This window comes from Oncorhynchus mykiss, chromosome 10 (assembly GCF_013265735.2).
Source record: "Oncorhynchus mykiss isolate Arlee chromosome 10, USDA_OmykA_1.1, whole genome shotgun sequence".
Taxonomy (NCBI): Eukaryota; Metazoa; Chordata; class Actinopteri; order Salmoniformes; family Salmonidae; genus Oncorhynchus; species Oncorhynchus mykiss.
Window position 1 is genome coordinate 71,272,522 of NC_048574.1, and position 12,533 is coordinate 71,285,054.

Below are 12,533 nucleotides of genomic sequence, written 5' to 3' on the forward strand. Positions count from 1 at the left end.
TTAACAAACAGATCACCGACCATTTAGAATCCCACCATACCTTCTCCGCTATGCAATCTGGATTCCGAGCTGGTCATGGGTGCACCTCAGCCATGCTCAAGGTCCTAAACAATATCATGACCTCCATCGATAAGAGACAATACTGTGCAGCTGTATTCATAGACCTGGCCAAGGCTTTTGACTCTGTCAATCCCCACATTCTTATCGGCACACTCAACAGCCTTGGTTCCTTGGTTTCTTTTTTGGAAAAATGACCCAGTAATGGTAGTTTTTCTAGGTGGATCCCATTTTGGCTGTAGTGTTTCCAAGTGCGTGGAGGAAAGTACGTTCTTTCTTATTTATCTCCGGTAATGAACATACTATTCTCTGTCTTGAATGTATCATTTATTTACATATTAGGATACCTACGGTTTGATTATAAACGTTGTTTGACTTGTTTGGAAAAGTTTATTAGTAAGGTTTGGGATTAATTTTGTATGCATTTTGATGGAGGGAAACTGGATGAATTATTGACTGAAGCGCGCCAGCTAAACTGAGCTTTTATGAATATAAAGAAGGACAGTATCGAACAAAAGGACCATTTGTGATGTAACTGGGACCTTTTGGAGTGCCAACAGAAGAATATCATCAAAGGTAAGGTATTTTTTTATAGCGCTATTTCTGACTTCCGTGTCGCACCTGCCTGATTAAAATATGTTTTTCATGTGTTGGTATGCAGCGCGCTGTCCTCAGATAATCTCATGGTTTGCTTTCGCCTTAAAGCCTTTTTGAAATCTGACACGATGGCTGGATTAACAACAAATTAAGCTTTATTTTGATGTATTACACTTGTGATTTTATGAAAGTTTAATATTTATAGTCATTTAATTTGAATTTGGCCCTCTGCAATTTCACCAGATGTTGTCGAGGTGTCCCGCTAGCGGCACGCCTATCCCAAATAGGTTTTAACTAACCTCCAGACGAGCTTCAATGTCAAACAACTCTCCTTCCATGGCCTCCAACTGCTCTTAATTAAATGCAAGTGAAACTAAATGCATGCTCTTCAACCGATCGAGACCAGCACCCGCCAGCCCGTCAAGCATCACTACTCTGGACAGATCTGACTTAGAATATGTGGACATCTACAAATACTACAGTTGAAGTCAGAAGTTTACATACACATAGGTTGGAGTCATTAAAACTCGTTTTTCAACCACTCCACAAATTGTTTGTTAACTTCTCTGGGATATGGCCAAAAGCCAGAGGAAACGCAGAGCGCCAAATTCAAATAAATTACTATAAAAATCAAACTTTCATGAAATCACTCATGTAAGATACCATATTAAAGCTACACGTGTTATGAATCCAGCCAACATGTCAGATTTCAAAAAGGCTTTTCGGCGAAAGCAAACAATGCTATTATCTGAGGAAAGCACCTCCGTAAACAAAGAGAGAGAAGCATATTTCAACCCTGCAGGCGCGACACAAAACGCAGAAATAAAAATATAAATCATGCCTTAGCTTTGACGAGCTTCTTCTGTTGACACTCCAATATGTCCCATAAACATCACAAATGGTCCATTTATTCGATTAATTCCGTCGATATATATCCAAAATGTCCATTTATTTGGCGCGTTTGATCCAGAAAAACACCGGTTCCAACTTGCGCAACGTGACTACAAAATATCTCAAAAGTTACCTGTAAACTTTACCAAAACATTTCAAACTACTTTTGTATTACAACTTTAGGTATTTTTTAAAGTAAATAATAGATCAAATTGAAGACGGGATGATCTGTGTTCAATACAGGTAGAAAACAAACTGACGCTACCTTTTCGGTCACGCGCCTCGATCAAACAGTACAATTGAAGTGACCCTCGTTTTGAACAGGGCTACTTCTTCATTACACAAAAGAATAACCTCAACAAATTTCTAAAGACTGGTCACATCCAGTGGAAGCAGTAGGAACTGCAAGAATACAGAGATACTCACAGACATGATTCAAACAGTTTTAGAAACTTCAGAGTGTTTTCTATCCAAATATACTAATAATATGCACATCTTATCTTCTGGGGATGAGTAGCAGGCAGTTGAATTTGGGCATGCATTTCATCCGGACGTGAAAATACTGCCCCCTGTCACCAAGAAGTTAACAAACTATAGTTTTGGCAAGTCGGTTAGGACATCTACTTTGTGCATGACACAAGTAATTTTTCCAACAATTGTTTACAGACAGATTATTTCACTTATAATTCACTGTATCACAATTCCAGTGGGTCAGAAGTTTACATACACTAAGTTGACTGTGCCTTTAAACAGCTTGGAAAATTCCATAAAATTATATCATGGCTTTAGAAGCTTCTGATAGGCTAATTGACATCATTTGAGTCAATTGGTGGTGTACCTGTGAATGTATTTCAAGACCTTCAAACTCAGTGCCTCTTTGCTTGACATCATGGGAAAATCAAAAGAAATCAGCCAAGACCTCAGAAAACAAATGTAGACCTCCACAAGTCTGGTTCATCCTTGGGAGCAATTTCCAAATGCCTGAAGGTACCTAGTTCATCTGTACAAACAATAGTACTCAAGTATAAACACCATGGGACCACACAGCCATCATACCGCTCAGGAAGAAGATGCGTTCTGTCTCCTGGAGATGAAAGTTCTTTGGTGCGAAAAGTGCAAATCAACCCCAGAACAACACCAAAGGACCTTGTGAAGATTCTGGAGGAAGCCGGTACAAAAGTATCTATATCCACAGTAAAACGAGTCCCTATGTCGATATAACCTGAAAGGCTGCTCAGCAAGGAGGAAGCCACTGCTCCAAAACCGCCATAAAAAAGCCAGACTACGGTTTGCAACTACACATGGGGACAAAGATCGTACTTTTTGGAGAAATGTCCTCTGGTCTGATGAAACAATATTAGAACTGTTTGGCCATAATGACCATTGTTATGTTTGGAGGAAAAAGGGGGAGGCTTGCAAGCCGAAGAACACCATCCCAACCGTGAAGCACGGGGGTGGCAGCATCATGTTATGGGGGTGCTTTGCTGCAGGATGGACTGGTGCACTTCACAAAAAAGATGGCATCATGAGGGAGGAAAATTATGTGGATATATTGACTCAACATCTCAAGACATCAGTCAGGAAGTTAAAGCTTGGTCGCAAATGGGTCTTCCAAATGGACAATGACCCTAAGCATACTTCCAAAGTTGTGGAAAAATGGCTTAAGGACAACAAAGTCAAGGTATTGGAGTGGCCATCATAACGCCCTGACCTCAATCCTATAGAAAGTTGTGGGCAGAACTGAAAAAGTGTGTGCGAGCAAGGAGGCCTACAAACCTGACTCAGTTACACCAGGTCTGTCAGGAGGAATGGGCCAAAATACACCCAACTTCTACAATGTAGAAAATATCAAAAATAAAGAAAAATCTGTGTCCAAACTTTTGACTGGTCCTGTATATATATTGGAAAATATACCAATGACCTATAAATAAGCACCCTGTGGGTTAAGTTTCTGATGCATGGCCCCTGTACCCTGCCATGTGTCTGCATGCTGCGCTGCCTCATGACAGTTATGGGTCTCAAGATAAGATAAGCCTCCTAGCGATGGGGAAACACACAGCCTGCCATCTGCCGCTATGAGATTCTCCACACTGACACAGAGAAGGATTCACCCCCTGACTAGCTATAGACCAGTCCTGGTTATATAGCTACTAGAAATATATAGAGGTTGGGTTATAAATATAACCAACCAACCATAACAACCCTCCCCACCATCGTCAACATAACACTACCCATTAACAACTGCACAGCTTTTAGGGCCAAATAGTGGCATAATAACTAGCAATAATTATCATCAACTTTATTGTTCCATGGTTAGACAAACAGACCAATGCTTCAGTTTTGTTATGTCACTTTCCCAGAGTGCAACAGGAGTGTAGCACGGTTGTATTATTCCTGGCCTCTTATCTTCTACAGATAACTCAAAGGTGCTCTATCCATCAGACTGCTTTACCTCCTCTATACTCGTGTGTGTGTGTGGGGGGGGGGGGGGGGGGGGTTAAGGTATAGGGGTCTCTAGCAGGCTGAATCATTCTGCCTTATTGACAGAGGAAACAAAGTATCACTCACACACTGTCAGAGGAGAGAGAGAGAGAGAGAGAGAGAGAGAGAGATAGAGAGAGATGAGATGGTTAGAGAGAGATGAGATGGTTAGAGATCGAGAGAGAGATGAAGATGGAAATGGAGATGGAAAGAGGGGGAGGGAGAGAGATGGAGGGAGAGAGATAGAGAGAGATGGAGATGGAGAGAGATGGAGGGAGAAAGATGAGATGGTTAGAGATAGATAGATAGATAGATAGATAGATAGATAGATAGATAGATAGATAGATAGATAGATAGATAGATAGATAGATAGATAGATAGATAGATAGATAGAGAGGGAGAGAAAAACTATTAGAAAAACTATACACTCTAACCAAAAAGGCCTGTGGTGCTGATCAAATATACAGACCACAAATTCAAATTGGCTGAGGACAATGTATGTTCCATGATATTTGGAACCAAGGACTGATCACACCAATCTATAAAAATGGAGACAAATATGACCCAAATAATTACAGACGAATTTGAGTTTACAGCAACTTGGGGAAAATTCTCTGCAGTATCATACTGAAAAGCGGACTACATCATTTACTTGATGAACACAACGTCCTGAGCAGAAGCCAGATTGGATTTTTAACAAATTACCGCACAACAGACCACATTTATACCCTCCACACTCTAATTGACAAGTAAACCAAAACAATGGCAACATCTACTCACGTTTTGTAGACTTCAAAAAAGCATTTGATTCAATTTGGCACGAAGGTCTTTTTTTATAAACCAATAGAAAATTATATTGGAGGGAAAACATATGATGTTATTAAATCAATGTAGACTAAAAACAAATGTGTGGTTAAAATTGACAAAAAGCAAACAGACTTCTTCTCTCAGGGACGTGGAGTGAAACAGGGCTGCCCAATAAGTCCAACACTATTTAACATCTACATTAATGAATTGGCAAACACATTAGAAGAATCTGCAGCACCTGGTCTCACCTTACACAACACTGAAATCAAGTGTCTGCTGTACGCAGATGACCTGGTGCTGCTGTCTTTCCACTAAGGAGGGGTTATAGCAGCGTCTAGATCATCTGCACAGGTTCTTTCAGACCTGGGCTCTGACCGTTAACTTAAAACACCTGAATATAATGATTTTCCAAAAGAGGTCTGGAAATCAGGAAGACAAATGTTAAATCTATTTGGACACAGTTCTATTAGAACACACCAAAAACTGCACGTATCTAGGACTAAATATCAGCACACAGGTAGCTTTCACATGTTTGTGAACGAGCTGAGAGACAAAGCAAGAAGAGTATTCTATGCCATTAAAAGGAATATTAAAATCTAAATTCCAATTAGAATCTGGCAACAAAAAAACATTTATCAGTTATGGAACCAATTGCTCTATATGGCAGCAAAGTATGGGGTCCACTCTCTAATAATGAATTTACCAAATGGGACAAACATCCAATCGAAATACTGCATGCAGAGTTTGGCAATTGTTTATTGTAAGCGCAAAGAAAAACTTCAAATAACATATGTAGAGCAGAATTGGGCCAATACCGCCTCCTTATTCAAATAGGAAAAATAGCCATGCAATTTGACAACCATCAAAAAACAAGTGACCCTGAAACCTTTAATCACACAGTCCTACTCTGTCAAGAGAAACGAGAGAAGTGTCCCCTCAGCCAGCTGCTTCTGAGGCTCAGTTCACTAACCCAAACCAACCCAATAGAGCATCAGGACAGCAAAACAGAAAATCTGGCCCAAACAAATCATCACAAAGCATATATCACCTATTGGAAAGACACCACAAGAAAGTCAACTTGAGTTATATTTGGCTCTAAACAGACAATACATGGTGGCAGACCATCTGACTACAGTGACTGATCGAAAGCTGAGGAAAACACTGACTAGGTACAGACTCAGTGATCACAGTCTGGCTATAGACACCGGACAGGCTGCCTACTCTGCTCCAGGAGAGAGGTAGAGAGAGAGTTGCATTTCCTATTACACTGTGATAAATACTCAGACCTAAGATAACCTATATTTCCTCAAATTATCATTCAGTACAAAGAATTTGAAACTATAAAAACTATATTTATTGGGTGAAAAGCCAAAATGTGCAAATTTGTGTCCTCCTGCCACAACCTGAGGGACAGCCAGTGAAAAATGCAATGTAATGTAAATAATATTTCTCTTTTAGGTTTTGTTTTGTCTTTCATACCATGTCATGTGTCTTCTCAGTCAGGTTGAGACTGGTCTACTACTATTGCTTTAACGTATAGTCATTCTCATGAATGTTGCTGTTGTAGTTGCTGTTGATAGTAATCCCATTTCCACTACTACTATTAGTATTGATGCCTTATTGCTGTTGGTCCCACCATGTTTTGTTATATGTCGACTTTGATAATGTAAGTCATTTAACTTGCCATGTTAATAAAGTCTACTGAATGGAATTGAGAGAGGGGGTGGTTGTTTAAAGGTGCCATTTTTCAGGTGGCTTGAGGATCAATCTCTGCCATTTTAGATGAGAATCAGCTCAAACCTTGACACATCCATCAACATATTTAGCACAACACACCTGGATAACATTTCCTTCCATTATGTCGTGTTGACAACCACGACCCATAACAAACAGTATGGGATTTGCTCAAGATTTTAAGTCACTGTATCAAGTCTGAGCCTATATCTTCACAATAGGATCACAAAATGGGTTGAAATCCGTTAATGATTGTACACCCATTGCACTGCATGGACATTGTAGGTGTCCTAACCCATATAGGAGCTTTGATATAGTCATACAGGAAGTTTCACTTTGGCCATGTTTCCTTCAATAGGTAAAACAAGGTAGGCCCAGAGTGCTTATCAGAGTACAAAACGTGTACTCCTACGTACAGCAGTGTTCTAGAATATTGGACCGGTGTCTTTCACACTTTTCGTATTCTCAGCGTGTGGCTCAGACAATTTCTTCCAACCGTCACCACATTCAAATGAATGGACTCTGAATTGTGCTTTAGTCGTGGCCATGACAACGCCTCAACAAAGACAACAAAGACAAGACACAAAACCAACCATTACCTTTAGATCTCAGAATGCTACATTAGCTGTTAGCTACAGTTGACAACAACATGTCTGTTATGTTATCATGTCTGGTCTTCTAACAGAGTGCTTGTTCTGGTTCTTTTGATCACGATCTACAGGACCGTGGCATTCCTAAATGCTTCTCCTCCCTTGTCTTTCATAAATAATCGTTTTGTTTCTCAGACCTTTCGTAATCCACAATAAAGAGCATTATCAAAGTTTGCCACAAGGCAGGCGGTGTCTGGGTGAGAAAGCAGTAGCTAGAGCACTGTCAGATCTCACATCTTTGTTACAGTCTTATAAGCACAAACACACACACACACACAGACACACACACACAAACACAGTCACACCAACATAAAACGTCTGGCTGAGATCACAAGGCTCTGGGTGCCCCCCTTCAGATGGCAAGACGTTCTCCGTCAGATTGCCATGACACAACACCTAATGTTGTCCAGCATGAAATACTGTACCAGTAGAAATGATGTGCTTTTAAGGCTGATATTCAATCAAACACACCATAAGAATATGTATGTGTCCAATGTCCATGAAATACTGTACCAGTAGAAATTATGTGCTTTTAAGGCTGATATTCAATCAAACACACCATAAGAATATGTATTTGTCCAATGTCCATGAAATACTGTACCAGTGGAAATGATGTGCTTTTAAGGCTGATATTCAATCAAACACACCATAAGAATATGTATGTGTCCAATGTCCATGAAATACTGTACCAGTGGAAATGATGTGCTTTTAAGGCTGATATTCAATCAAACACACCATAAGAATATGTATGTGTCCAATGTCCATGAAATACTGTACCAGTGGAAATGATGTGCTTTTAAGGCTGATATTCAATCAAACACACCATAAGAATATGTATGTGTCCAATGTCCATGAAATACTGTACCAGTGGAAATGATGTGCTTTTAAGGCTGATATTCAATCAAACACACCATAAGAATATGTATTTGTCCAATGTCCATGAAATACTGTACCAGTGGAAATGATGTGCTTTTAAGGCTGATATTCAATCAAACACACCATAAGAATATGTATTTGTCCAATGTCCATGAAATACTGTACCAGTAGAAATGATGTGCTTTTAAGGCTGATATTCAATCAAACACACCATAAGAATATGTATTTGTCCAATGTCCATGAATATACAGTACATGTATTATTTTGAAATAAAATCACATTTTATTGGTCACGTACACATACAGTATTTTGCAGACGTTATTGCAGGTGTAGGGAAATGCTTATGTTTCTGCCTCCAACAGTACAGAAATACCTAACAGCATACATCCATGACGAGGTAAGCCTAGAGCGCTTATCAGAGTCCAAAACGTGTACTCGTACGCACAGCAATGTTCTAGAATATTGGATCGTTGGCTTTCACACTTTTCGAATTCTCAGCGTGTGGCTCAGGGAATTTCTTTCAACCATGTGTGTTTTTTTCAGTGCATTCGGAAAGTATTCAGACCCCTTCCCTTTTTCCACATTTTGTTACGTTACAGCCTTATTCCACAATGGATAAAATAAAAAAAACATCCTCATCAATCTACACACAATACACCATACTGACAAAGCAAAAACAGGTTAAGATTTTTTTTCAAACGTGTAAAAACATCATTCTTTTAAAATACCTTATTTACATAAGTATTCAGACCCTTTGCTATGAGACTCGAAATTGAGCTCATGTCCATCCTGTTTCCATTGATCATCCTTGAGATATTTCTACAACTCGATTGGAGTCCACCTGTGGTAAATTAGGCATGATTTGGAAAGACATACACCTGTCTATATAAGGTCCCACAGTTGACAGTGCATGTCAGGGCAAAAACCAAGCCATAAGGTTGAAGGAATAGTCCGTAGAGCTCTGAGACAGGATTGTGTTCAAATCAAATCAAATTATATTTGTCACATGTGCCGAATACAACAGGTTATAACACACCTTACAGTGAAATGCTTACTTACAAGCTCTTAATCAACAATGCAGTTAAGAAAATACCTAAAAAAAAATAAGAGATAAAAATAACAAATAATTAAAGAGCAGCAGTAAAATAACAATGTGGAGGCTATATACAGGGGGTACTGGTACAGAGTCAATGTGCGGGGGCAACGGTGTCGAGGTAATTGAGGTAATATGTACATGTAGGTAGAGTTATTAAAATGACTATGCATAGATAATAACAGAGTGTACCAGCAGTGTAGAGGGGGGGGGGGGGGGGGGGTAATGCAAATAGTCTGGGTAGCCATTTGATTAGATGTTCAGCACGGTTGGTTAAGAGCCAATAAAACGCTAGTCATACTCCCCGGCGCCATCTTCACAAATTGGAATGTATTGAGCCACAGATCTGGGGAAGGGTAGCAACATTTTTTTGCAGCATTGAAGGTCCCCAAGAACACAGTGGCCTCCGTCATTCTTAAATGGAAGAAGTTTGGATTAACCAAGACTCGTAGAAGTGGCCAACCGGCCAAACTGAGCAATCGGGGGAGAAGGGCCTTGGTCAGAGAGGTGCCCAAGAACACGATGGTCACTCAGACAGAACTCAGAGTTCCTCTGTGGAGATGGGAGAACCTTCCAGTAGGACAACCATCTCTGCAGCACTCCACCAATCCGGCCTTTATGGTAGAGTGGCCAGACGGAAGCCACTCCTCAGTAAAAGGCACATGACAACCCACTTGGAGTTTGCCAAAAGTCACCTAAATGACTCAGACCATGAGAAACCAAATTCTCTGTGCGAAGGCCAAATTACAGTGGAATAACTTTGATGCTATTAAATACTTTCCGTCTGGAAAAACCCCAGGGCTTGATGGCATACCGGTTGGTAGATGTATATCAAGACTTTTTGATATTCTCAAAGTGCCATTGTTAGTTTGTTTTAACTACTCCTATAGAAATGGTAGTCTGCCGGGTACTCAGCAGGAAGGTCTGATTTCACTATTATTAAAACAAGAGCCAGATGGCAGATTTAAACATACAGTCTATCAAAAACAACTGGATGCCTCTTACACTTCAATGTTGTGATGCGGAAATACTAGTGAAATCCATAGCACTCAGAATTAAAAAGGTTTTTACCAGGTATTGTTCATCTTGATCAGACAGGGTTTTTTTTACCTGGACGATACATTAGAGATAAACAAATAACTACTAGAAATAATGGAAAAACATCTAAGAAGCCAGGCCTGGTATTTATAGCGGATTTTGAAAAGGCCTTTGATAAAGTAAGTCTGGATTTTATTTATAAATGCCTGGATTTTTTTCAATTTTGGTGATTCTCTTATAAAATGGGTAAAAGTAATGTATAGCAACCCCAGGTGTAAAATAACAAATAACGACTACTTCTCATAGAGTTTTGAATTGTCAAGAGCAGTTAAACAAGGGTGTCCGCTGTCACCATATCTATTGGTTATGGCCATCGAAATGCAAGCTATTAAAATCAGATCAAATAACATTAGAGGAATAGAAATCCAAGGCTTAAAAACAAAGGTGTCCATGTGTGCTGATGACACAAGTTTCATATTAAGTCCACAAGCTAGATCCCTGCAATGTCTCATTAAATAACTTTTCTGGACTAAAACCTAATATTACGTATTGGATCTTTAAAAAATACAACTTTTACATTACCCTGCAGTTTACCTATAAAATGGTCTGACGTGAAGTAGACATACTTGGTATTCATATCACAAAATATATAAATGAGCTCTACACAATGAATTTCAATAAAAAACTTGTAAAACTAAATCTGTAACCATGGAGAGGTAAACACCGTCCATTTATGGAAAAATTGCCCTGATTAACTCCTTAGTCATATCTCAGTTTACTCACTTACTTATGGTGCTGCCTACTCCTGATGATTTGTTTTTCAAATCATATGAGCAAAAAATATTTCACTTTATCTGGGATGCTAAACTAGACAAGATCAAGCATGCTTATCTCTCCAATGAATATGAACTAGGTGGTTTGAGATTATTAAATCAGAAAGCACTAAACCTCTCTAAAAGCTTCAAAAGTGTTCATTGAACCCTAAACGGTTCTCAAGTAGATTACTAAGAAAATCTCATCCATTGTTTAAAAATGGCCTTTTTGCCTTTGTGCAGATTGCCATGTTTCATTTTCGATTAATTGAAAATTAAAGTATCTCTTTTTCCAGCAATGTCACGTTGTATCATGATAGGGGACAGGCGCAGGAATACAAAATAGGGATTTTTATTTCTCTACCAAAAATAGTGTACGTCATGGACATGACGGGGATGAAGCCCAAAGCAAACACGTATATATATATAACACAGGGCTGTAAACCCAAACAAAGAGCGAGGTGTTAACCTCTAATAAATACATGGGGACGAGACCCGTAATAACAATACACTGGACGAGACCCGTAATAACAATACACTGGACGAGACCCGTAATAACAATACACTGGACGAGACCCGTAATAACAATACATGGGACGAGACCCGTAATAACAATACACTGGACGAGACCCGTAATAACAATACACTGGACGAGACCTGTAAAAACAATACATGGGACGAGACCCGTAATAACAATACACTGGACGAGACCCGTAATAACAATACACTGGACGAGACCAGTAATAACAATACACTGGACAAGACCCGTAATAACAATACACTGGACGAGACCCGTAATAACAATACACTGGACGAGACCAGTAATAACAATACACTGGACGAGACCAGTAATAACAATACATTGGACGAGACCTGTAATAACAATACACTGGACGAGACCCATAATAACAATACACTGGACGAGACCCGTAATAACAATACACTGGACGAGACCAGTAATAACAATACACTGGACAAGACCCATAATAACAATACACTGGACGAGACCCATAATAACAATACACTGGACGAGACCCGTAATAACAATACACTGGACGAGACCCGTAATAACAATACACTGGACGAGACCAGTAATAACAATACACTGGACAAGACCCATAATAACAATACACTGGACGAGACCTGTAATAACAATACACTGGACAAGACCCATAATAACAATACACTGGACGAGACCTGTAATAACAATACACTGGACGAGACCAGTAATAACAATACACTGGACAAGACCCGTAATAACAATACACTGGACGAGACCAGTAATAACAATACACTGGACGAGACCAGTAATAACAATACACTGGACGAGACCAGTAATAACAATACACTGGACAAGACCCATAATAACAATACACTGGACGAGACCTGTAATAACAATACACTGGACGAGACCAGTAATAACAATACATTGGACGAGACCTGTAATAACAATACACTGGACGAGACCAGTAATAACAATACACTGGAAGAGACCCG